Raw genomic sequence first — 27903 nt, forward strand, 5'->3', positions numbered from 1 at the left:
GACCCACTTGGACTTAGGCACATTCTTCCTATCTCCCTATCAATAAATTCTAAGTGATATAAAACTGACTGTATTAAGATTGAGAATCCTGATAAATTTTATTAGGGGAAATCTATTTTAACATGCTGTTCTAGTTTATTGTTTCTGCAAACTTAATTGGGAAACATCCTGAAAGCACCAAAGCAACTTGCTTTAACGAGCTGGGAATGCTCCCGCCCAGTTCAGGCAGTGTCTGTAGTGACCAGCAGAACCACTGAAGACTTGAGGTCAGCCTGTCAATACCCTCTTTCACCCTCACCTCCATCCAGATCAAACGTACTTGGAGAAGAACTGACTTAAGGTTCAGAAGTCTTGAGGACTAGCCTCAACTGAATTGTTTGCTACGTGTATAATCTTAGACAATATCTGAGCTTTTTTGCCCATCACCTTCCTCACCGGGAGGATGAGACAGTACCCAAGCCTGTTCATCTGAGGGTGTTTAGAGAATGCCAGGAAAACATTCACATGTAAAGGATGCAATAGGTTGTCATGTATTTTCATCACCCTGATCATTGTATTTGATTTTTCCAATAATACATTTAGTCTGAGTATCACGTCATATCTTATGGTAACGAGGATAACCTTGTTATCTGTGGCACTTTGGCTAAAACTGCAGGCACCGAGGAGTTGAACGGGGGTGCCCCAAAGGCACCTCAGGAACCTACAGGTCACCAATCAGAAAAAGTCTTAGCGCACAGTGACGAGTTCTAACAAAGAGTTATTCCCAGCATCTCTCTGTCAGTAGGTCTATATATCAAATTCTGTGGATTCAATTCAATCCTAGTCAAAATCTCAGCAAGTTATTCTGTGAATACTGACAAACTGATTCTGAAGTGTGTATGACGAGCAAGAGACCCAGAAAAATCAACACAGTATTGATGGAGCAGAACGAAGTCGAAGAACGGACACAATCCAACTTCAAGACTTACTACAGAGCTACAGTAACCAAGACAGAGTGGTGTTGGCGAAAACAGAAAAATAGATCAATAGAGCGAAGCAGAGAGCCCTGAACAGACCCTCACAGTGCTGCCCGCTGATCTCTGACAAAGGATCAAAGGCAGTTCAATGGAGAAAGGACTGTCTTTTCAACAAATGGTGAGGAAACGACATCCACATTCCAAAAAATGAACCTAGAGACAGACCTTTTACCTTTCACAAAAATTAACTCCAAAGGGATTACAGACCAAATGTAAAACACTACACTGTAAAACTCCTAGAAGATAACAACAACAACAAAAAAAATCTAGATGACTTTGGGTACAACTGTGTCTTTTTCTGTACACCACCAATGGCATGGTCCAAGAAAGAAATCATCGATAACCTGGACTTCATTACAATTAAAATGTCTGCTCGGTAAAAGACACCATAAAGAGAATCGGGAGACAAGCCACGAACTGGGAGAAAATATTTGCGTTATATCTGATAAAATTTAATCCAGTGATATAAAAAGTATGATACATTATGACTAGATGGAGTAATCCAAGACATGTAAGGTTGGTTTAATAATTTAACATCAACCAATGTGATTTACCATATTAATAAAACTTTTACATATGCATATGTAAAAAGGAGAAAGGAAAGTCATGTGATCATTTCAGTAGAGGTAGAAAAGTCAATTTAAAATTCAATACTCATTCATGATACAAACCCTTCAATAAACTAGGCGTAGAATGAATTTTCTTCCATCTGGTAAAACACATCTAGGAAAAACCCACGGCTAAGATTATACTTCATGGTGTAATAGCGAATGGTTCCCCCTAAAGTTGAGAACAAGGCACGAATATCTGCTCTCATCACTTCTGTTCAACATTGCACAGGAGGTTCTAGCCAGTGCACAAGGCAAGAAAAGGAAATGAAGGAAATAATGTTGGGAAAATAGGAAGTAAAACTGCCTATATTAATGGACAACATGATTATGTCCTTGGTAAAAAATACTAAGGAGTCTGTAAAGAAACTATTAGAACTGATTAGTGAATTTATTCTGCAATCTGCAACATATCAATTGTATTTCTAGGTATTAGCAGCAAAAATTAGAAAATGAAAAAAAATAAATTATTTTACAATAATATAGAAAGTGTAAAGTTATTAGAAATAAATTTAACAAAGATATGCAAGACTTCTACACTGAAAACTGCAAAGCACTGCGGTGAAAAAAAAACCTAAAGAGCGAAGTAAATAAAGAGATAAGTCATGTTCATAGCCTGGAAGACTCAGAAGTTATTAGGATGCTAGGGAGCTCCTGTTTAACCTATGTATTAACACAGTTCCAGTCAGAAGCCCTGCCTGCTTTCTTTAGAATTTGATAAGATGATTTCAAAATTTATATGGAAATGCAAATAATGCAGAACAGCCAAAACAATCTCGGTAAAGAACAAAGAACTTACATTACCTGATTTCAAGACCCACTATAGAGCTACTCTCATCAGTTTGACATTGCATTTAGGATCAACACCTAGTTCAATGGTGCAGAACATACAGTGCAGAAATAGAGGCACATTTATGAGGTCAACTGATTTTCAACAAAGGCACTTAAGCAACTTAACGAGGAAAAGAAAATCTTTTTAATAAATGGCATTGAAAAAATGGGTATCAACGAGGGAAAAATAAAATAAAACTCAACCTCCACCACACCGTGTATACAAAAATCAATTTGAGATGGATCACAGACCAGAACATAAAAGCTATAACTATAACATCTTTACAGAAGACAAACATGGGAGGATTTCTTTGTGGCCAATCGATAGTTCTTAAACACAACACAGAAATCACTAACAACAAAGAAGTAAGATTGATAAACTGGAATATATTAAAGTGTAAAACTTCTGCCAGCCAAAGGACACTTTGAAGAAAATGAATAGGCAAATCACAGAGAAAATATATGCAAAACATATATCTAACAATAGAATTCTATGCCAAATATATAAAAGATACCTACAACTCAGTAAAAAAGAAGATAAGCAATCCAATTAAAAATGAGCAAAAGGCTTAATAAACACTTCAAAACAGAAGATGTACAAACAGCCAAAAAGCACATGAAAAGATATTCAAAATTATTAGTTATCAGGGGCTTCCCTGGTGGCGCCGTGGTTGAGAATCTGCCTGCTAATGCAGGGGACACGGGTTCGAGCCCTGGTCTGGGAGTATCCCACATGCCGCGGAGCAACTAGGCCCATGAGCCACAACTACTGAGCCTGCGCATCTGGAGCCTGTGCTCCGCAACAAGAGGGGCCGCGACAGTGAGAGGCCCGCGCACCGCGATGAAGAGTGGCCCCCGCTTGCCACAACTAGAGAAAGCCCTCGCACACAAACGAAGACCCAACACAGCAAAAAATAAATAAATTAATTAATAAACTCCTACCCCCAACATCTTCCAAAAACAAATTATTAGTTATCAGGAAAATGCAAATAAAATCACAAAATACCACTAGAACGCCTGAATGGGTACAATTAAAAAGATGAATAACACCAAACGTTGGCTAATTGAAATCGCAGACATTGCTAGTTAATATATCGCTGGCTGTATAAAAATACCAAAACCACTCTGAAAACATGGGTGGTAGTTTCTTATAAAACAAACTAATATCTACCGTGCAACCCAGTAACTCCACCCCTAAATATTGAGCAAAACAAAGTATATTTGTAAAACCAGTCCCAGAGTAGCCTTAGAATATTTATTCATTACAACCTGGAACAAGTGAAATGCCCATTAAAAGGAGCCTGGATGAACAAGCTGTGGTGCATTCCCACAACAGAATCATACTCAGGAAGAAAAAAAATTAAACTACTGCTACACGCAACAACACAAGAAGTCACACATAAATGTTAGATTCTACTTGTGTAAGGTTCTGTAACAGGAGAAATTAATCCATGGTGGAAAAAATGGGGAAAATGGTTACCTTTGGGGGATAAGGAATTAGTTGGGGAAAGGTATAAGAAAACTTTCTGGGATGATAGAAATATTCTATATCTTAGTTAAGACAGGAATGTCAGTTACACACGTGTATGTACCTGTCACAACTGTGAACTTCACACTGAAGATGTGTGCTTCTCACTGTATGTAAATTTTACTTTGAAATAAAAGAACTGTAAACAACATTGACCTCTACATAGAAGGTCTCCTTTTTGGTATGGGTTAGCAATTCTGAAACTTCTCCCTGTGTATTCCATGCTTGAGTGAATAAGCACATACACTGAAGAAAATGGGAGTCAGGTTTGCCACTGTCGGAGAAGTGGTTACAAACATGAAAAAGGAGAAAGACAAAAATGTAACTGTGGTTCTTATCATACTAAGTGAAGTAAGTCAGACAGAGAAAGACACATATCATAAGATATCACTTACATGTGGAATCTTAAAAAAAATAATACGAATGAACTTATCTACAAAACAGAAATAGGCTCACAGACATAGAAGACAAACTTAGGGTTACCAAAGGGGAAAGGGGAGGAGGAGGGATAAATTAGGAGTCTGGGATTAAAATACTATATATGAAATAGATAAGCAACAAGGACCTACTGTATAGCACAGGGAACTCTACTCAATATTTTCTAATAAACTATAAGGGAAAAGACTCTAAAAAAGCATATATATATATACATATATAAATATATATATATTCAGATTTTATATATATATATATATATATAATCTGAATCACTTATAAAACAATAAGTACACCTGAAACTAACACAATATTGTGCATCAACTATACTTCAATAAAAAAGGAAAATTTTTTAAAATGTAACCTGTGGTGCTGATTTGGAATTGGAAGCCCGGGCATGAACACATGGTTTATGATAAATAGATGAAAGACAGATGATGATAGCCAGACAGATGGAAGACAGGTGATAACAGATGAAAGACAGATGATATATGATGATGATAGCTAGATAGATAGTAGATAGATACATAATTAGATAGACAACAGATGACAGATAGATAGATAAGACAGAGAGATGAACGCTGATGTATTTCTTAGCTCTGCTGAGAAGGCCTAGGAACAATGACTCGCCTAAAGCAGTGATTACAGCTGGTGCCAGTACCTTGGTTTACACTTAATATTCTACAGGAAAAGGAACTAGAGTACCTCAGAGAAGAGGCTGATACCAAGGCTGGGACAGAAAAAGTACAAAATAAGTCTGCAAGATCTTGTATTAAAAAGCAACAAGGTGGGGCTTCCCTGGTGGCGCAGTGGTTAAGAGTCTGCCTGCCGATGCAGGGGACGCGGGTTCGTGCCCCGGTCCGGGAAGATCCCACATACCGCGGAGCGGCTGGGCCCGTGAGCCATGGCCGCTGAGCCTGCGCGTCTGGAGCCTGTGCTCCACAACGAGAGAGGCCACAGCGGTGAGAGGCCCGTGTACCGCAAAAAAAAAAAAAAAAAAAAAAAAGACACGGGAGTCAGCTTGAGGGGCTCCCACTGGTCAAATCTAGAAGAATTCGATCATCAAGATAAATAATAATTGTAATGGATTAAAATTTTCAGAATAAAATAAAAAATTATTGGCCCAAACATATACAAATAAATTACTAAATAAACAAATAGGAGAGAAAAGGAATATTTCTTAAAATAGGATGCCAACAAATAAACACAGACATAACGATGGAGGCATAAAAATCATTAATGCACGTTAACTATAGCGGATAAGTTTGATGGGGAACAGCGTATGCATGTAGTCTCAAAGTATCGCCCCATAAATTACATATTATTTAAAAAGGAAAAACAGTAACTTTACAGTAGAGACACCTGGCTGACAATACCTTAATCCAGTTATCAAAGTTAACATCAGCTACGCTGGTACAAACTGACATTACGTGTTTCTCCATACGATATAATAAGGAGAACACAGCATCATTTCTGCGGTGTTCTTACGAAAATAATCAAAAAAGACTCATTCTTCAAAAGAGTCAAGGTCAAGAAAGACGAAAAATTAACTCAGGAACTAATTAATCCCAGGTAAAGGAGATTAAAATGATACGGTACCTCAATGCAGTGTCTAAACCCTGGATAGGATCCTAGAACAGGAATAAAATAGTCATAAAGGGCATTGGACAACTGATGAAATTTGGACTTGGACTGCCAATTAAACGTCCTGATTTTTATCATTGTAATTTGGTTACATAGTATTTGTCCTTGTTCTTAGGAAATATACACTAAAGAACTTAGTGCCAAAGGGGCATAATATGTTCAACTTACTCTGAAGGGGTTCAAGAGAAGTAAATGTTATCTCTATATTGTATTATCTCTCTATGTACTATACCTGTCTCTAGAGAAAGAATGATAAATAGGTCACTATTCTTGAAATTTTTCCACCTTCGAAATTATATTAGATAAAAGGCTGCATAAAAGAATGCACATCGAAATAGGGAAAATGCATACAAAATTATATCTTTCCTATTTTGACGGTTTCTCTCAAATTTGCATAGGTCAGGAAGTTGTGAATTGTTCAAATTAATAGTGAGAGTAGGTGGAGGCTACTGGTTAGAAACAGCAGGAAGCAAATTTTACTATTAGCAATTCACGACGAGGGACAAGGTTTTAAAAATCCTTCCACAGAGGAGGTGGCTGAATGCAAAAGATCACAGCTTTCTCATTTAAAAAGGGCAAGAAATCTATTGCACAAAACCTTCTGCAGGACAGAATGGATTTTAAATGCCCTAACATTACATGTTTTCATAGAGTACTCTGAACCGCTACACAGCTGCTGGAGATAGGAAAGAATTTACTTCTTCCTGTATTTGATAAAATGACTGGAAATAGCACTTTTAAAACAAAATCATCATTTTGTTTCAATTTTCAATCCAAGAAACCCCTTGACTTTCACCCCATGGTTACATATGTCTTTGTAGGCTCGCAAGAAAACGCATCAAGAACTCACACTAACACAGTCAGGAGGAAACCTTTTGACTTACATCTTTTCCCCTATTATATGAAATTCCTGTCCTAAGTCATATACTTGAATCCTGCCATGAGTGTTAGGATGCCCACGGCACCCTGAAGGCTGTGAGATGACAGGTCATAAAACGTCAAGTCTGGGAAGGACAGCATTGGGTAAATACTGCTGCTACGAGCTTGTGCCTTGGGGCTGAGCCAAACGTGGGGGAAAGCCAGCACACGGCTCAATCAACACTAGTTACAAGATGGGGAAACAACTTCCCGCGCCCCTCAAAGCAGCATGTGAGTGAACATACATTCTAGTTGTTTTTTTTTACTTGTAAAACATGTAGTCAGGAAAAGGGAAACAACGGAGAAATAACCATGGCACAGATATGTCACTTATTTCTCATAAAAAGTCAGGCAAATACAAATGATAACACTCTCTCTTCCTTTATAAACATGACGACAGATTTAGCGAGGCTGAGTGTTCCACTGAAGCTCCAGCCACTGTGGGATGGACTTGGATTCCAAACTAGGTGCCGTTCCAGACCAAAGGCTTATGCCACGTCACATCCTTCAAGAGGCAGCGACGGTCTTCACTCTCCCTTGGGAAAAAGTGTTCAAGAAGAAAAATTGTTGCTGCGCTTCCCTACTTCTTTCCCTCCATTTTATCAATCTGCCATTATTCTGAGTTGGAGAGAATGGACAGAGCCAGTTCTGGGGGAGCCGGAGGCACTCACAACAGTGAGGATGGCTGAGGTCCCGGGGCGGGGAATGCGGATGGGCTGGCCCTGCCCTCGAGCGCGATGCGGAATGCCACACTCCGTGGACAGTTCAACCGCAAGTGTTTCTAGCTGGCATGTCCTGCTGTAAACCGGGAAGGATAGAACGAAGTGCATTTTTTTAGATCTACAAAAAATGAGACCTTATCTCCTCTGAAAAACAAGAGAATGTTTGAGAGTTCAGGTCAGGGTGAGAAACAGGGAGGTACCTACTATGAGCTACAAGCAAGGAAAATGAAGCTGTTCTTTGAGCGTTCAACTAGGAAAACCCACCCAGAGCAGATGAGAGAAGCCACCCTGTGAGCACGCTAGCATAGTTATAGCTACACTACTTGCTAACTGCCGATTACGAACCGGTCAGAGGACTGGACATTTTACACATTTTCTTACCTCGTCCAATCCTCCTAACAATCTCATGATTTAAACTGGATTAACTCAATGTCACAGAGGAAAATGAGACAGAAAAATCAACTTGGCTAAGTCCTAGCTAAGACTGAAACATAGGCTGTTAAACGTCAAAGTCTCTGTTCTCACCTCAAGGCTGTGTTGGCCAAAAATGGGTTTCCGAACAGCTGGGGTGATCTACAAATCCTACATCGGGGGGAAGCCCTGGCACAAGGCTATAAGGTAGGCAGTAACAGTCCATCCTTCCCTATTTTACCTATAGGGGAAGATTAGATGACTAAAAGAGGGTTATCACCCTGCAGCATAGAAAAGAACATCCAAAAAACGAGAAATGCCAGTGCTTACTCATAACTGTTCAAAGAAGATACACACGAACGCGTGGGGCCATAAATTTCTAGCACACGAAGAGGTGTCCTCCGTTATGGAATAAGAATGACTCACCTGGCATCACCACACACGCTGCTGAAACAGGTCTCCGATGTATTCACGCCATTTCCCTCTAATTATATGATCAGTAAGAACTTTACTGAATTACCAAGGAACATTCCAGAGTATACGCCATTCTATTTTATGCAAACAAATTATGCAACTAGAAATAGTCCAATTTAAACAAAGAAAAATTCAAACGTTTGTGTAAAATATATGAAATCATACAAGAATGTCATTCTTAAAGAAAAAAGGAGAATTTTAAGCCATGCTGCAGATAAACCACCTTAGATGCAAACAGAAATGCTTCCTTTTCCTTGTCAATATTATCAGTCTTGTGATGCCTTTTATATGCATCAGAAATCTCTGAGAGTGATTCAGGGATCGTGGTGCTTTTATTTTAACATTCACTACGCATAAAATTTTAAATAATTTTATATACTACAAATAATGTTATTCAAATGTTCATTAAATTGTGGTGTCAATATGAGAGTGGAAAAACAGACCCCCAAATCAAGGAAGGACCAAATGTTTTGCAGTTAATGCTAGAGAGAACGTTCTGAAAATTTTAAAGCTGCATTATGGGAGCACAGCTTTCGTGTTGGCAAAAATCACTGTATATCAGGCAGGGATGATGACAAAATACTGGTGACATAATGCAAACTAAATGCCGCAGCAATGTGCCCTTACACTTCAATTTCGGGCAATTTCTAAGCTCTGAAAAAGCATACTACCTACCTTACATTGATTTCTTTATGCAAATTACTCCTGAATTATTCAAGTTTTGAATTGCTCAAGGTCTTCAGAAACAAAAATGGGATCATTATATTGAATGCAGAAGAAAAATCATTCCAGTCAGAAGAAAGAATAACGTCCTTTAGAAATTAATGTATTTGTGCCTGATGTATACACTTCCTTGTGATGCCTGATCAATATTTAGAAAATAAAAGGACAAATGACTTTAAGAAATGCAGCCTTACAGGACTCTCAGGTGAAGGTCACCTGAACTTCCACCTGCCACCCTTTCTCTCTGAGATGGAGATCTGTGCCCAAACATGCCAGGGCTAGCATCTTAACAACAAAGGTCAAGAAAATTCTCTTTCCTCCGAATTTCTTACTTGCCATTAAGACTGTTTGATCACAGAGCAAGAAATTAAAAAAAAAATACAGATCAAAAGACATGCTAAAATCAGTTGTGTACCTGGAATATAGTACCGTCTTCCGATGGAAAGTTTATTGCTAAAATGCACATGCCTGGCCCTAAACGCGCGTACTTCCGAGAGTCTGCACCACTGAACTCTGCGCTCCTCTGGACCAGCTCTAGCTTGTCCAGTGTATGCCTCCCCAGTGGCTCTCCCTTGCTTGGCCTCTGGTAGGAGGTGAGGAGTGGTGGCCTCCTCCTGGGACGGGTTAGAGTCCGACCTGGCACGGGCTGTGTGCGTGCTGGCAGCGGCCCCCTCACTGTAGTAACTCCGTTCCTAGGAGAGTCCCTGGCCCATAGGTGCTCGGTGAATAGCCCTTGAATTGTTTAATGTGGGGGGCCCTCTGACTCGTGCTGGGGCTGAGGCAGGGGATAAGGCCCCAGGGTAGGAAACAGCCAGGGGGAAGAAGTGCTTTATTCCTGCGAGAGCAGCTTGCGCTGGAGGTCAGGGAGCTGGGCCAGGATGTGAGGAGAAGGCTCTGAGCATTGGGGCAGCGTGCTGGGTGTGTAGACATTACATCATTCTCACATCTCTTGTACCCAGAGCCCATGGTGAGGGCCCTGGACCCAAGGAAGAGAGGATACTGGTAACCTTAGCATCACACAGAAAGTAACTGAAAGAACACCTACTGAACGCTGGCAGAAGACCTCAGACTTCCCAAAAGGCAAGAAAATCCCCATATACCTGGCCATGTGGCTGACGGGGTCCTGGTGCTCCAGCCTGGTGTCAGGCCTGAGCTCTGAGATGGGAGAGCTGAGTTCAGGACACTGGACCACCAGAGGCCTCCCAGCCCCACATAATATCAATCGGCGAGAGCTCTCCCAGAGATCTCCGTCTCAACACTAACACCCAGCTCCACCCAATGGCCAGCAAGCTCCAGTGCTGGACGCCCCATGCCAATCAACTAGCAAGACAGGAACACAACCCCACCCATCAGCAGAGAGGCTGCCTAAAATCATACTAAGTCACAGATACCCCAAAACGCACCACAGGACACAGTCCTGCCCTCCAGAAAGACAAGATCCAGCTCCACCCACCAGAATACAGGCACCAGTTCCCTCGACCAGGAAGCCTACACAAGCCACTGAACCAAACTTACCCACTGGAGGCAGACACCAAAAAACAACGGTAACTACAAACCTACAGCCTGTGAAAAGGAGACCCCAAACACAGTAAGTTAAGCAAAATGAGAAGACAGAGAAATACACAGCAGATGAAGGAGCAAGACAAAAACCCACCAGACCAAATGAAGAGGAAATAGGCAGTCTACCTGAAAAAGAATTCACTGTAATGATACTAAAGATGATTCAAAATCTTGGAAATAGAATAGAGAAAATGCAAGAAACGTTTAACAAGGACCAAGAAGAACTGAAGAGCAAACAAACAAAATGAACAACACAATAAATGAAATTAAAAATTCTCTAGAATGAATCAATAGCAGAATAACTGAGGCAGAATAATGGATAAGTGACCTGGAAGATAAAATAGTAGAAATAACTACCACAGAGCAGAATAAAGAAAAAAGAATGAAAAGAATTGAGGACAGTCTCAGACACCTCTGGGACAACATTAAACACACCAAAATTCGAATTATAGGGGTCCCAGAAGGAGAGAAAAGAAAGGGTCTGAGAAAATATTTGAAGAGATTATAGTTGAAAACTTCCCTAATATGGGAAAGGAAATAGTCAATCAAGTCCAGGAAGTGCAGAGAGTCTCATACAGGATAAATCCAGGGAGAAACAAACCAAGACACATATTAATCAAACTATCAAAAACTAAATACAAAGAAAACATATTAAAAGCAGCAAGGGAAAAACAACAAATAACATACAAGGGAATCCCCATAAGATTAACAGCTGATCTTTCAGCAGAAACTCTGCAAGCCAGAGGGCAGTGGCAGGACATATTTAACATGATGAAAGGGAAAATCTACAACCAAGGTTACTCTACCCAGCAAGGATCTCATTCAGATTCAATGGAGAAATTAAAACCTTTAGAGACAAGCAAAAGTTAAGAGAATTCAGCACCACCAAACCAGCATTACAACAAATGCTAAAGGAACTTCTCTAGGCAGGAAACACAAGAGAAGGAAAAGACCTATAAAAACAAACCCAAAACTATTAAGAAAATGGTAATAGGAACATACATATCGAAAATTACCTTAAATATAAATGGATAAAATGCTCCAACCAAATTTCACAAATCCTCACCAGTAACGGCTCATTTGATAAAGTAAATTTATTTGACATTCCACTCAATAATAAGGGATTGGCTTTTTAATATTTATCATCCATTTATGTTCCTTTTCTTGTGAATATCTTTTGTTTTAATATTTTCACACTTATTTGTGCTACTATGATATACATTATGTGACTTACGACATGTAATATTCTATATATTCTATTGTATATATTACATAGAAAGGCTTGCCATTTTAATCTTAGCAAGAATGTCTTTACCTAAACAAATAACAGGTTTTCACTTATCCATGTGCTCATATTTTTTCCTATAGAAACTTTACAAATATTCTGCAAGACCAGAAAGTCTTCAATCGGAGTATGACAAGAGACTGTCACCCGTGTAAGTGCTATACACATTCATAATCTTTTCCATAATCCAAAATGCTCTGAAACTAAAGTAATAGGATTTTATAAAATTATTTGTAAGCAAAATCTGATATAAGATTATATGCTCATAAAAATCCGTGGGCTAGGGACTGCCCAATGAGAAATATGAAAGTCAGGTATACAGCAAAAAAATTCTACCATGTGATCGAATTCAATAATTCTCTGTATTCTGGGACTTCCCTGGTGGCGCAGTGGTTAAGAATCCACCTGCCAATGCAGGGGACACGGGTTCGAGCCCTGGTCCAGGAAGATCCCACATGCCACGGAGCAGCTAAGCCCATGCGCCACAACTACTGAGCCTGCACTCTAGAGCCCGCAAGCCACAACTACTGAAGCCCGTGTGCCTAGAGCCCGTGCTCCGCAACAAGAGAAGCCACCGCAATGAGAAGCCTGCGCACCACAACAAAGAGTAGTCCCCACTCGCCGCAACTAGAGAAAGCCCGCGTGCAGCAACACCCAACGCAGCCAAAATTAAATAAATTAAATAAATAAATTTTTAAAAATAATTCTCTGTATTCTGAATGTGTTTGTGTGCTGCGTGTGTGTTGTGTGTATGTGCCCTGTTCATCATAATGCCTAAATATATCTCAGATCAACTCAGTTCTGTACTCCTCACTTCCTGGGTCCTCTTTTCTCCTTCCCGTCTGTGTGTTTTTTAAAATAGTCTTCATTTTCTGCTTTATAACAAAGTGAATCAGTTATACATATACACATGGTCCCATATCTCTTCCCTCTTGCGTCTCCCTTCCACCCTCCCTATCCCACCCCTCTAGGTGGTCACAAAGCACCGAGCTGATCTCCCTGTGCTATAGCTGATTCACTTTGTTATAAAGCAGAAACTAACACACCATTGTAAAGCAATTATACTCCAATAAAGATGTTAAAAAAGATGTGGCACATATATACAATGGAATATTACTCAGCCATAAAAAGAAACGAAATTGAGTTATTTGTAGTGAGGTGGATGGACCTACAGTCTGTCATACAGAGTGAAGTAAGTCAGAAAGAGAAAAAAAAATACCGTATGCTAACACATATATATGGAATCTAAAAAAGAAAAAGGATCATGAACCTAGGGGCAAGACGGGAATAAAGACACAGACCTACTAGAGAATGGACTTGAGGATATGGGGAGGGGGAAGGGTAAGCTGTGACAGAGTGAGAGAGTGGCATGGACATATATACACTGCCAAACGTAAGGTAGATAGCTAGTGGGAAGCAGCCGCATAGCACAGGGAGATCAGCTCGGATACTGGATAAGGGACTGTGGATGTTAATATCAATCATAAAAGAATTCTGTTTCATAGACTCGGCACTCACACATATTCACCTTCTGGCATGAAACCAAACTAAACAATCACTTAGGTATATTTGCAAGTGACTGTAGCAGAATGCCACTGCACCCATGATTTTTTAAAAAATACAAATTCATACTAAAATCAGGTTATGACTGAAAGAAAAAGAAAATTTGGAAAAAAAGGTGTTTTCCAGTGAAATTGTCTAGATCTTCTTCAGTCTCTTTACAAGAGTCCTTTGTAGAAATAATAATTCTACTTAGCTGTGTGTAAAATTGGTGGGCTAGGGATTCCCCAGTGACAAACAGAAAAGTACAGTACGCACCAGAAGAGCCCTTCACGTGATCTAAGCTCATAAATTCTACTCTATTCTGAGTGTATACATGTCATGCATTTTGTGTGTCTATGTCATGTTCATTATGATGCCAAGACAGATCTCGAATCTCTTCAATTCTGCATTCCTACTTCCAAGTCCTCTTCTCTCCATCCTGTCTACATTATCCCTAAGAGAACTCATCTCTCTCATGGCTTCAAATTCCCTGTGCTGGACCCAATAAAGACCCCCAAAGATGTTCACAACCGTGTAAGGCTATACATTACTTTACATGGCAAAAGGGACTTTGCAGATATGGTTAAGGATCTCAAGATGGGGCGATTATCTGAAATTATCGAGGTCAGAATCAGAGAACGTGACTCAATGATGGAAGCACGGGTGTTGATCAGAGAGAGAGAGTTGCAGCTCCTACCTGGACGGTGTGAAGATGGAGGGGTCGCTGAGCTGAGGAGGGCAGGCAGCCTCTAGAAGCTGGAACAGACCCGGAGATGGATACTTCTAGAGGCTCCAGAAGGAACACAGGCCTGCTGACACGTCGACGTCAGCTCGGGGGAACATTTCAGACTGCTGGCTTCCAGAACTGTAAGATGATAAATGTGCACTGCTTTAAGCCAATACATTTGTGGTAATTGATAACAGCAGCAATAAGAAAATAACACATTCCCCTACCGGCAGACAATTCCCACTTGAGAATGAGCGAGACTAGGCTGCTGAGTTCCAGACCTATGTCCTGATTTCCATTTGGCATCTCCACTTGCATGTTTCAGAGGGACTTAAAACTTAGCACGGTCCAAAGGACACATGCTCTGTGAGAGTCATGGACATTACAATAAACTACAGCTGTGGAAAAGAAACTTAAATGCAGGACAAAATTTGTGTAACCTAGGTACACAGTTTACTGGTTCAGGACAGGCTTAGTTCCAACCTTGCAATGAATGGCCTTAAATAATAAGAAATATTGCCCCCAAAGAATTATCATAATGCAAATAAGTCATCTGCTTAAAAAACTTTTAGACATCAATTACAATATCTCTTAAAAGACTTTAGAATTTTAATTATCTAAAGGTTATTTAAAAAAAAAGTTGGGTTAAGAGAAACTTTTTTCTATCATGCTATTCTTTTAATTGCCTGGGAGAAGCCAAAAAAGTAATTAAAATACTGAAAGTGTAAGGGATTATCATCACCAGAGTATCTTCAAAAACAAAGTAAAACCAAACAACACAAAAAAATAATTAAAAACTTGCTAGAGTCTTTTAGGTCATTGGCTTCCAGTGAAAAATCATACTAAACACGGACTAATTAAACCAGGGCTTTCATTGTAGATAACGCTAACTCTATGAAACGGCAAGAGAAAAATAAATTATATATTGATCAAGGGTAAGTCATGAAAAAGACAACAGGGCTTGTAAAATATTAGGAAACACGTAGGGAGAGACTTAAATGTCCGAAATACTACTCTTTCAGAAATTATTTGATTGGGTTTTACCACCATGAAAACCTCCATGTTCTCAAAATATCACTAAGTCCTCAAAATTACCCATGCATGTGAATATTTGGACATGAATATATAGACAGATATCTAGATATACATGTATACCTTAACCCATTAAAGTTAGTATCTTTCTTTTAACATGGGATTCTGTATAAACTGGTGGCTTTTGCAAAGTAACCTCCTCATCAATAATTTCATCCTGTCTATGAACTCTTAAACTTCACTTCATGTCTGTACATTCAAAGCTCAAATCTCTCACCAAAGTACAAAATGAATTTCAAAGAAGTGGACCAAAGGATGGCTGGTACATGCATATATACGTACCAATAAAGTGCATTTGCTACGACTGCGTTAGCAATAATAGCTGCACGTACTACTGAACATTTCAAACTTCAGACCCTATTTATAGCACTGCGTCAACACGTATTACAAGGCTGTTGTCCTGTAGATCTTTCACAAGGTCCAGCTGAGAATTACACCATGTCATCTGCCTACTGTTGATGCTGCATGGGAACTGTGGCAAACAGCCCAGGCACTGGAATATTCTAATTAAATTAATATTTTGACTACTACTGCAAAAGATTATAATGCCACAACTACTGATAAATAAGATTTGAGCTCTGTGCTAAGCGCTTCATCTGCTTATCTCATTTAAACCTCACTGCAACCCTTCAAAACAAATATTATTCATGTAAAACACTTCTTACAAGTGAATATACTGAGTAAAGAGAGGTTAAGTAACTTGCAGAGGTTGCATAGGTAGGGAGGGGTAGAAATTCAAAACCGAAATTCAAACCCGATTATGTAACACTAGAATGTGTTTTTGAATAAAACAGTAATTGATGTGTTAGAAATAAGTAACACATATCATTTTTAGTCATTTTCAAAAGCAGTGAATGCATAATAACAGACTACCTGATGACCACACGAAGTTGTTACAAAATAAATTTGTAGGGTCTGTTTCAGCATAAAGAATAAATGAGAAAATATATATGTGCAAAAAACACATTTTGTAAATCCCATTATGTTGCCAGAAATGACTGCCTATCTGGGGAAAAATGATGACCACTTATTATGTATCATTCAAAATTAAATTCTAGATGATTTGATATTTAAAATATAAAAAAGTTTTTAATCGTCTAGAAATATTAAGAAAGTGTTTGGAAACTAAAGATTTAACTAGAATACTTTTTTAAATAATGGAACAGAGCGTGCTGAAGCAGGATGCAATCATATTTTTTACTGAGGTATAACTGACACATAACAACATATTAGTTTCAGGTGAGCAACATAATGATTTGATATTTGTATGTGCTGTAAGTCTAGTTAACATCTCTCATCATGCACAGTTATTTGTTTTCTTGTGATTAAAAGCTTTTAAGATCTGCTCTCTTAGCAATTTTCAAACATGCAACACAGTACTATTAACTATGGCCACGATGCTGTACTTTACATCTCCATGACTATTTAATAACTGGAAGTCTGCACCGTTTGACCCCTTCACCCACTTCATCCACCCCTAGCCCCTTCTCTGGCCACCACAAACCAATCTGCTCTCTTCTGTTCTCTGTATCTGTGAGCTGTCTTTTTTTTCCTATTCCAAATATGTGAAATCATATGATATTTATCTTTCTCTGTGTGACATATTTCATTTAGCATAATGCCCTCAATGTCCATCCGTGTTGTCAAAAATGACTTTTTGTGATTTCTTTTTTCTGGCTCAGTAATATTCCATTGTATAAATATGCCATCTTCTCTTTATCCATTTATCCGTCAATGGACGTGTAGGTTGTTACCATAACTTGGTTATTGTAAATAATACTGAATTTGAACTTGAGGGTGCACATACCTTTCTGAGTTAATATTTTCTTTTTCTTCAGAAAAACACCCAGAAGTGTGATTGCTGATAGTTGTATTTTTAGATTTCTGAGGAACCTCCACACTATTTTCCACAGTGGCTGCACCAATTTGCATTCCCACCAGCAGTGCACAAAGGCTCCCTCTTCTCCACACCCTCACCAACACTTGTTATCTGTCTTTCTGATAACAGCCATTCTAACAGGTGTGGGGTGATATCTCATAGTGGTTTTGATTTGCATTTCCTTATGATTAGTGATGCTGAACACCTTTTCATGTACCCGTTGGCCATCTGTACGTCCTCTTTGGAAAAATGTCTATTCGGACACCCTGCCCAGTTTTGACTGGATTGTTTGGGTTTTTTGCTATTGAGTTATATGAGTTCTTTACTATACATTTATATTCGTGCTGGGCACAGCTGGCCAAGGTAAGAACTTACATTTTACCTGGAGTGAGATAAGAACCACCCAGGAACCGTATTTTGAGCAAAGAAGTGACAGGGTCGGGCTTAAGTTTTAAAAGAATCATTCTGGCTGTTACATGAAGAATAGATTATCAGGGGCCAAGGGTAGAAGCAAAGACACCCGGATCTTCATATTCACTCTCCGGTGGCCTTCTACCTTAAGTGTCTACGAATGCACTGGTCTACTTTCATGTACCTCATGCATCCGGTTTACTGAATGCTTCTGTGCCAGGCACTATGCCACACACCAGGGCACAAAGGTGATGCGGCACAGGTCCTGCTCTCTGGGACCTACAATTTAGTGGAAGGCACCGAAGCAAAAACCCCGTAACACACAGAGTGTAGGTGCTATAACAGAGGGTTGTACCAAGTATTATCAGAGGAACAATAATGAATTCTGTGATTATTCATTTCTCTTCTAATAATTTCTGATGACTCCTGGGAGGTAAAGAAGGAGAAAACCAGGGCTGTGCACCACAAGATCTGTCGACAAGGAGCAGAGGGAAGAGAAGATTCCAGCAAGTCCCCAAGCGCACATGGAATGCAGCCGTGAAGACTCCAGCAGAATAGATCTGTCCATGCTTGAAAGTTAATACCTAGTAAAACATAGCATGGAAATGATGGAAAAAATACAGAGACACAAGTGAAAGAAAACACAACTTAGAAGACCTTGAGGTGCGGCCAAACTATGGACTTACTTTCCTGCAGGAGTCAGGGAAAGGCTTTAGAAAGTGATTTATGTTCTAAAACATTCTGGAAGACCTCTGTGCAATAAGAGCAAGTCCCACTGAAAGTACAGGCTGAGATGAACACACAACACACAACAGACAGGTTTTCCTAAATTATAACCTACCAGCTTGAAAAGAGGAAATGCACCTTCCCAAGACTTCACTGATCTCTAGTCACTGTGGATCCACAAAGGACTCCACCATAACCAGAGAGGACAAAGCCCAAGTAAGATGGGGACCATGACAGAGCCAATGCAGATGTGTTTAAGACATGGAAATTTGAAAATAAAGAGATTAGAAAACACCGGCCAGGTAATTGTATAAAAATGAAAACTGACTTCGAGAAATGTGTATTTGACAAAACTGAGGACAGGGTCAAAGTACTGAGTGTGAGGAGGGCAAATACTTTATATTGATAAAGGGACCTTCATCGGAAGGTCAAAAAACTTAAGGACTGAACAGCATTGCTCTGAAATATATAAAGAAAATATTTTCAAAAAATACAAAGAGAAACTGGCAAAACCAGACCTACTGGCAAGTCATGCTGAAAAAAATAATGGTATAAAGAATCTGAATATCACACACATCCAGCTTGGTATGATATATATATATACTTATATATACATAATTGTGTAGCAAACAAACTGAAACTATGCATTCTTTTCAAACACCATGGGACAGTTGCAGTAATTAGCCAGATGTTAGGTTACCAAAAAATTCTTTTACAAAGTCCCAAAGCAGAAATTACACAGCCCAAGTTCTGATTACAATGTCACAAAACCAGACAGTGAACAACCAAAGGCTAGCCCCAAAGAACTTTCCACTCAGAAATGTTAAATCGCTCTTCTAAATGACTCAGGATAAAGAAAAACTTAAAATTAAAGACTATTCAGAAATGAGTGAGAATAAAACACCATATATCAAAACACAGAATTTGGACAAAGCATTAATCAAGGAAAATTTGACTGTGAGGGCATTTACTAGAAATGGAGAAAAATGGGAAATATATGAGCAAAGGAGTCAATTCAATACAGTAGAAAGAGCAGTGGTCCAAACGCACAGCAAGGAGCATCAAGCCAGGGGATGTGGAGTGAGTTCCAGAGCCAGGCTCTGGGGTAGAATCCTCCTCTCTCCAACTTGGTCCTCAAGAGGTATTTCACCTCTCTGTGCCTCAGGCTTCTCATGAGCAAACCAGGGCTCTCATCGTTTTGTTAAAGGATTAAGTGAGATAATGTGGATAAAATTCTTAGGAGAGCACCTGACACATGGTCAGCACCCAATAAATACCAATATAAGCTTATTTTAAGAGGAAGGCAACAAGGTAATTCAATGAGTCAAGGACTCATTTTCTAGGGGCAGAGGTGGAGGCAAGAGCAGGTTGCGTTTTCTGTAATAAGAGCCCTTTACCGGAATCTCAGTGCCTCCAAGTATGCTGCGGTAGAGAGCACACTGAGGTAGGAGCAGTGCACATCGATCAGTAACGGAATCTATCCAACATCTAGGGAGACGTTAGTGCTAATTCTACACAAACCCTTTCAGAGAATGGGCAATGAACAGCCACCTTCCAGCTCATTTTATGAGAGCTGCATAACCTTGATTAAAAAACTTGAACAGGACATTCCAAGAAAAAAATCAGCCCATCTCTTGTATGAACATAGATGCAAAACTCTTAAACAAAATACCTGCCAACCAAATCCAGTTACATATAAAGGGATAACATGAGTGACCCAGCTGAACATATTCTAGACACACAAAGTTGGCTTACCATCAGAAAAAAATCAACCAATGTAATTCATAAAGGAGAAAATTAAATAGAATAAATTAGAATAAGGGAAAAACTCATAGACTTATCTCAATCTATGCAGAAAAATATTTGAAAAAAATTCAACATCATCTGATAATTCTAAATCTTAGCAACTAGAAATAGAAGGAAGTTCCTTTAGTCTAAAAGACAATAGCTGTAAAAACGTTACACACCATGGTGAAATGCTAAACACTTCTATTTAAGACTGGGAAACAATCTTGGATGCTCAGTCTCCCCTTCCATTCACCACAGTTTTGGAGATCGTAGCCAGAGCAGTAAAACAAGAAAAAGAAATCAGGAGCATTGATTAGAAATGCAGGAATGTGATCAACATTTTGTGTAGGTAACATGATTAGGTACATAAAAATAAAAAAATAATCTACAAATAAACATTAAAATTATTATTTGAGTTTAGTAATGTTATTTTATATAAGGCTAATACATGAGACTAAACCTCTTTCTCCATATCAAAACAAAGGGAATTTTTTATTTAAAAAAATAATTTTAAACAAACCTAATGAAATGTGCAAAATTTCTACATAGAAAACTGTAAAACACTGAAAGAAATAAAGAATGAAGGAAAAGAATAAAGGACACGCGAGGACTTCCCTGGTGGCTCAGTGGTTAAGAATCCACCTGCCAAGGTAGGGGACACAGGTTCGAGCCCTGTTCCAGGAATATCCCACATGCTGCGGAGCAGCTAAGCCTGTGCGCCACAACTACTGAGCCTGCACTCTAAAGCCTGTTAGCCGCAACTACTGAGCCCGCGTGCCACAACTACTGAAGCCCGCTAACCCTAGAGCCCGTGCTCCACAACAAGAGAAGCCACCGCAATGAGAAGCCTGCGCACCGCAACGAAGAGTAGCCCCTGCTCACCGCAACTAGAGAAAGAGTGCGTGCAGCAACAAAGACTCAATGCAGCCATAAATAAATAAATTTATTTTAAAAAAAGAATAAAGGACATGCCATGTTCATAGGTTGGAAGAAGCAATATTGTTAAGATGTTCATTCTCCCCAAATTGATTTACAGATTCAATGAATTATCACTCAAACTCCAATAGGTTCCTTTGTGAAATTGGCAGCTGGTTCTAAAATCTACATGGTAATGTGAAGGACCAAGAGTAGCCAAAAGAGAAGAACAGGGTGGAATGACTTGCTCTAATGGACATCAATATTTATTTCTAAATGATGGTAGTGAAGCAGTACGGTATTGGGTGCAGAGACAGACAGACCAATAGGACACAAGTGAGAGCTCCCACATGGGCACTGGATTTATGACTAGGACAGTATGGGAAGCACAGCATATGGTCTCCTTGAGAAAAAGGGCTGGGAAATTCTGGATATGCATAGTGAAAAACATGGAACAACCTCTGATTCACATCTGATCATTAGATCTAACAATGCAGAGGTTGTTCACGACCCCATCACGCACAGTTTTCATGGAGTGATGGGGACTGAAATCTGATTAGCACAGATTCAAAAGAGATCGGAAGAAGAGGAAATTGTGATAGAAAATGCAGACAACTCCTTCCAGGAGTTTGATATAGAATAAGATACACACGCTACTACGTATAAAATAGACAAACAGCAAGATCCTACTGTATAGCACAGGGAACTATATTCAGTATCTTGCAATAACCTATAATGGAGAAAAATCTAAAAAAGACTTACGTGTGTGTGTGTGTGTAATTATTCAGTATATATACTGAATCACTTTGCTGTAAACCTGAAACTAACACAACATTGTAAATCAACGACACTCCAATTAAAAAAATGAAAATATTAAAAATCTAATCATGTCATTCTCTACTTAAAATCTTTCCATTTTTTCTCATCAAAGCTACTCTTTAGTGAAACATTATGTGCAAGGCACTGTGGTAAAAGCTTTATTTACGGCATTCTAATTAATCCTGACAATTCCAGGACATACGTACTATTACTATCTCAATTTTTAAAAGGAACACAGACCTACTAGAGAATGGACTTGAGGATATGGGGAGGGGGAAGGGTAAGCTGTCACAAAGTGAGAGAGAGACATGGACATATATACACGACCAAAAGTAAGGTAGATAGCTAGTGGGAAGCAGCCGCATAGCACAGGGAGATCAGCTAGGTGCTTTGTGACCGCCTGGAGGGGTGGGATAGGGAGGGTGGGAGGGAGGGAGACGCAAGAGGGAAGAGATATGGGAACATATGTATATGTATAACTGATTCACTTTGTTATAAAGCAGAAACTAACACACCCTTGTAAAGCAATTATACTCCAATAAAGATGTAAAAAAAATAATAATAAATAAAAATAAAAAATAATAATAAATAAAAGGAAGGACCTGAGGCTTACAGAAATTAAATAATTTGACGCAGGGTTACACGGTTCTTGGGGATAACCGACCTTGACATCGTTCAGTTTCTTGAACACACACATCTCAAAACAGCCAGACACGCACTTTGCCCTCAGTCATCCACTCCCGCTGTCCCCTCTCTGATCCTGCGGGACTTAAAGTTTCTTTCTCCAAATGTCCTCCCGACATTCTGAGCTACACTACGTCTCCCTGCTGTGTGCTTGTAATTTTCCTTCTAAACTATCTCCATGTAGTCTTATGATCAGGTGATCTCAAAGTCCCTTCAAGCTCGAAAAATGACTATGATTTCACCAAGTTTAGAGCAGCAGTTTCTTATTATAAGAAGTTGGACATAGATTGCTCTGTATTGTTTTTTAATTTCCATAAACTTTTTGAAAATCCAGTGAAGATTATAATTTTATTTATTCTTGAGGATGCTGCCTGTGTAACTGTGTTCTAAAAAAGTTATCGCGATGATACGATTAAACATCTGGCAATACAAAAGGAAAGCATCCTTTCGGTACTCTGCTCAGAAAAGAATAATGAACTGCCTGTCTCACAACAGCATGTCCCTCCTCAAGCTGAAACGTGGAGCCTCATTCTTCCTGAGCCAAACAGACTCGCCTAACGTTCTTGTAAGCAAGTTAGACAGCCGAAGAGCCCTTGCCTCAGCGCCATCATGAACAGCATTGTTCCATGAAATAGACGTGTTGTCTGCAGCATATCCTAGAACCGTTTGGAAACCATCCAGGAGACAAGATGATAAAGATTAAAAGTCATTATAGTTACTTTCAGAGCCAGAGTTAGACTAATGCATCTTCGGGAAGGACAGTCACACATCAAAAACAGCCTTAGCGTGACCTCTTAGAGAAACAGAGAAAATTATTGAGGAGGAAAAGAAAGGATTATAAGCACAATCTTTATAAGCACGGATATTTATTTGGCAAAAGCACAGGCTGGGAGGAAGACAGAAGGACATGACGGGCGTGGCTTTACAGACGCATGCCGTAGTACGCTTCTTCGGTGGGTACATGCACACGCATCGCTGTCAAGTATCTATTTTAACACCACAACCCCAGACGACTTTTGATAGCCTGCTATAGAACAGTTCAGTGTCTACTCTATTAAGGCAGATACAAAAAGCAAACAAAAAGTTAAATAGTTTATCTGACTGTACCTACTGAGTAAAAAAAGAGAAGAAAATAAACAATGTAGATTAAGATCCCACAGCAATGTGATATAACACTTAAAATCATGAGGCTGAAATTAATCTTGGGATACGGGATATTTTTTCTAGGAGCCTTGAATCCTGCATTAATTAAGGCTGTTTGGGTTGCAAATAAAAGCCCTGCTTTCACTAATTTTTTTTAAACATCTTTACTGGAGTATAATTGCTTTACAGTGGTGTGTTAGTTTCTGCTGTATAACACAGTGAATCAGCTATACATATACATATATCCCCATATCTCCTCCCTCTTGCGTCTCCCTCCCACCCTCCCTATCCCACCCCTCTAGGTGGTCACAAAGCACCGAGCTGATCTCCCTGTGCTATGTGGCTGCTTCCCACTAGCCATCTATTTTACATTTGGCAGTGTATATATGTCCATGCCACTCTCTCACTTCGTCCAATCTTACCCTTCCCCCTCCCCGTGTCCTCAAATCCATTCTCTACATCTGCGTCTTTATTCCTGTCCTGCCCCTAGGTTCTTCAGAACCTTTTTTTATTTAACTAAGAAAGTTTTCATGGACACCAAGAGCAGGAATGTATGCAGGACACAGAAAAAGAGGCCAAGGGCACAGAGCACCACCACCATGGCTGTGTCTCTCCTGTCTGCTTCCCCCAGCGTGCTGACCTCATGCTGTTCTTACTGCAGCACGGTTTTCTCTACATGGTGGAAACAGGAGCTCTGAGAACCCCAAAGTTGTATGTCTTATGACCTCAATCACCCGGTAGACATTTCCCTCACACTCTCTGGTCCCAAGTCTGAAAATTACCAGGAAATACGCTCATGGATGCAGTTTGGGTGAAGAACTTCACATGGCTTCATTAATAGTGATCGTGTAAAAAAAAAAAGAAAAAGGAAACTTCTGTGATAAAAAGATGGGTGGAGAGGGGGATGGTGATTTTCACAGAAGCCTGATTCGGGGCAGTTCAAACAGTGGATGTCTGCTCTACACATACACGTGAAACTAACAGAAGAATTCCCTAGCAATAAAATAACAGGGAGTGGGGTCAGCGGCATGGTGGATAGAAGTCCCAGCCCTACTTCCCCACAGAAAAATGGATTTAACAGTGATAGGCGGACAAAGAAACTGGCATTCAGATAACCCCAAAATCCACGTAAGAAGTTGCAGTATCCTGGGGGAGCAGAAAGCTAAGAGGGCTGCACTGAAATGGGTTAGAAGATCAATTTTACTTTACCTGCTTCGGCCCCGCCCCCACTGGCATAGCGCAGCCCCGGGAGAAAACAACCGTGCTCCGTGCTTCTCCCTCAGCACGTGCAAGCATTCAGCGTCCTGGGTCCTCAGAGGGCTTCCCCAGGGCAGAGCTTGCGTCTCACCTCTTTGGAGCGCTGACGGAGCCAGCACGGTTTGGAGGCCTGCGAGCCACTGAAAGCGCAGAGAAATGAGAGCGTCTTGCTGGCACAGCTCGCGTGAGTGGGAGAGGATGTACAGCTCAAGGCTGCTCCCTCAGAGGGGAGGGAGGAACTGGAACACGTGCCCAGTGTTCCAGCTTTTCTCATGGCAGCCTGGGGACTGGATTCTGTCTTGCCTGCCTTGGGACACTGATGGGAAGCGGTATACTTTAGATGCCTGGTGGCCACTGAGAACAGGAGAGAGTTAGCTGATTACTGCTGTAGAACCAGAGAACTTAGAGCATCACACATAGACACCAGATGCAGCAAGAGACGACAGACTCCTGAAAAAGAAACTGGCCACGCCCCTCTACTTGAGAAAGTGCATGCACGGGCCAAGAGAAGTTACATCCTCCCCAAAAATGCTTGAGATACACCTGAAATCTGTAGTTGGGCTGTTTGGTGAGTGTCTTCACCTGCATGAAGCCAATTTACAGGACTGGGAGAGACTGGCTGGTTTTTCAAATGTGCAGGTTCCAACACGAATTTTTAAGACACATGAAAAAAACAGGAACACACAGCCCCAAAAAAGGACAAAATAAAACTCCAGAAACCGATTCTAAAGAAACAGAGGTATATAAATTACCTAACGAAGAAATCAAAGTAATTATCATAACGATACTCTATTAGCTCAAGAAAATGAGGCATGAATAAATCAAGAATATCAACAAAGAGACAGAAAATATTTTTTTTAAAAAAAGAACCAAACAGAAATTCTGGAGCTGAGAAATACAATAATATCCTTCAAAATGAAGGAGAATTAAAGACTTCCCCAGATAAAAAATGCTGAGGAGGGCTTCCCTGGTGGCGCAGTGGTTGAGAGTCCACCTGCCGTTGCAGGGGACGCGGGTTCGTGCCCCTGTCCGGGAAGATCCCACATGCCGCGGAGCGGCTGGGCCTGTGAGCCATGGCCGCTGAGCCTGCGCGTCCGGAGCCTGTGGTCCGCAACGGGAGAGGCCACAACAGTGAGAGGCGCGTGTACCACAGGGGAAAAAAAAAAAAAGTGCTGAGGAGTTCTTCACCAATAGACCTGCCTTACACGAAATGCTAAGGGGCAGGTCCTTCAAGTTGAAATGTAAGGATGTTAAACAGCAACATAAAAGCACATGAGAGTATAAAACTCACTGGTAGAGGTAACTATATAGACAAATATGAAATACTGGAACACTGTAACTGTGGTGCATAAATCTTTTTTAATTCTGATATAGAAGATAAAAGTATAAAAAAACTCTAACTATAAAAATATTCTAATGAATTCACAATACAAAAAGATGTAATCTGTGACATCAATAACAAAGTATGGAGAGAGGGAGAAGTAAAAGTGGAGAGTATATGTATAGGATTGATGTTAAGTTGTCATCAGCTTAAAATAGATTATTATAAGATGTTTTACAATAAGTCCCATTGTGATCACAAAAAAAATATCTATAGAAGATACAAAAAAGAAAATAAAAAAGAAATCAAAGCATGTCACTACAAAAAACATCAAAGAATCATGAAGGAAGGCAAGAAAAGAGGAAAAGATGGACAAGAAAGCTGTAAGACAGACAGGAAACAATTAACAGAACGGTAATAGTAAGTCCTTCCTTATCAATAATTACTTCAAATGTAAATGGATTAAACTTCCAAATCAAAAGAGTGGCTAAATGGATTAAAAAAACAAGATCCAACTATAAGCTGTTTACAAAAGACTCAGTTTAGATTTAAGGACATACATAGGTTAAAAGTGAAAGGATAGAAAAAGACATTTCATACAAATGGTAATCAAAAGAAAAGGTGGTCCAGTGGTAAAGAATCCACCTTCCAGTGCAGGGGAGGTGGGTTCAATTCCTGGTCTGGGAACTAAGATCGCACATGCCGTAGGGCAACTAAGCCCGTGTGCCACAACCACTGAGCCCACGCGCCTCAACTAGAGAGCCAATGTGCCCTGGAGCCCACACGCCACAACTACAGAGAAGCCCTTGTGCCGCAATGAAGATCCCGTGTGCTGCAACTAAAACCTGATGCAGCCAAAAAATTAAAATTAACAAACAAACAAAACTGTCACTAGAGACAAAGAAGGACAATATGTGGCGATAAATGGGTCAATACACCTGAGAGATAAAACAATTATGAATACATGCATCCAAAATCAGGACACACATAAATAAAAATGAAGGGTGAAAGAGAGTAAGACAATAATAGTAGAAAATTTAAATAACCCACTTTCAATAATGGATAGACTATCCAGAGTATCAATATGGAAACAGCGGACTTAAACAACATTATAAACCAAATGAACCTAATGGACATATGCAGAACATTCCACCCAACAGCAGCAAAGTACACATTCTTCTCAAGTGCACATGGATGGAACATTCTTCAATCTAGACCAAATATTAGGCCACAAATCAAGTCTAACAAATTTAAGAACATTGAAATCATGTCGAATATCTTTTCTGACCCCAATGGAATGAAACTAGAAATTAATGGCTGAAAGAAAAATGTAAAATTCGCAAATAAGTGGAAACTAAATAACAATCTTTTGAACAAAAAATGGGTCAAAAAATTAATAAAAAGATAAATTAGAAAATATCTTGAGACAAATGAAAACAAAACT

General features: G+C 39.7%; 1 long non-coding RNA gene across 4 annotated transcripts in view; it reads right to left on the reverse strand.

The window, feature by feature from the left end:
- The window catches only part of LOC307176896, a 139950-nt gene that overhangs the window by 78034 nt on the left and 34013 nt on the right, over window positions 1-27903 (reverse strand). For all 4 annotated transcript variants that reach the window (XR_013824936.1, XR_013824937.1, XR_013824938.1 and 1 more), the window contains one exon: window positions 14395-14562. This is a non-coding gene — a long non-coding RNA (uncharacterized lncRNA). The remainder of the gene's footprint in view (window positions 1-14394; window positions 14563-27903) is intronic.

The sequence above is a fragment of the Stenella coeruleoalba genome (assembly GCF_951394435.1).
Source record: "Stenella coeruleoalba genome assembly, chromosome: 18".
In the NCBI taxonomy this organism is placed as follows: Eukaryota; Metazoa; Chordata; class Mammalia; order Artiodactyla; family Delphinidae; genus Stenella; species Stenella coeruleoalba.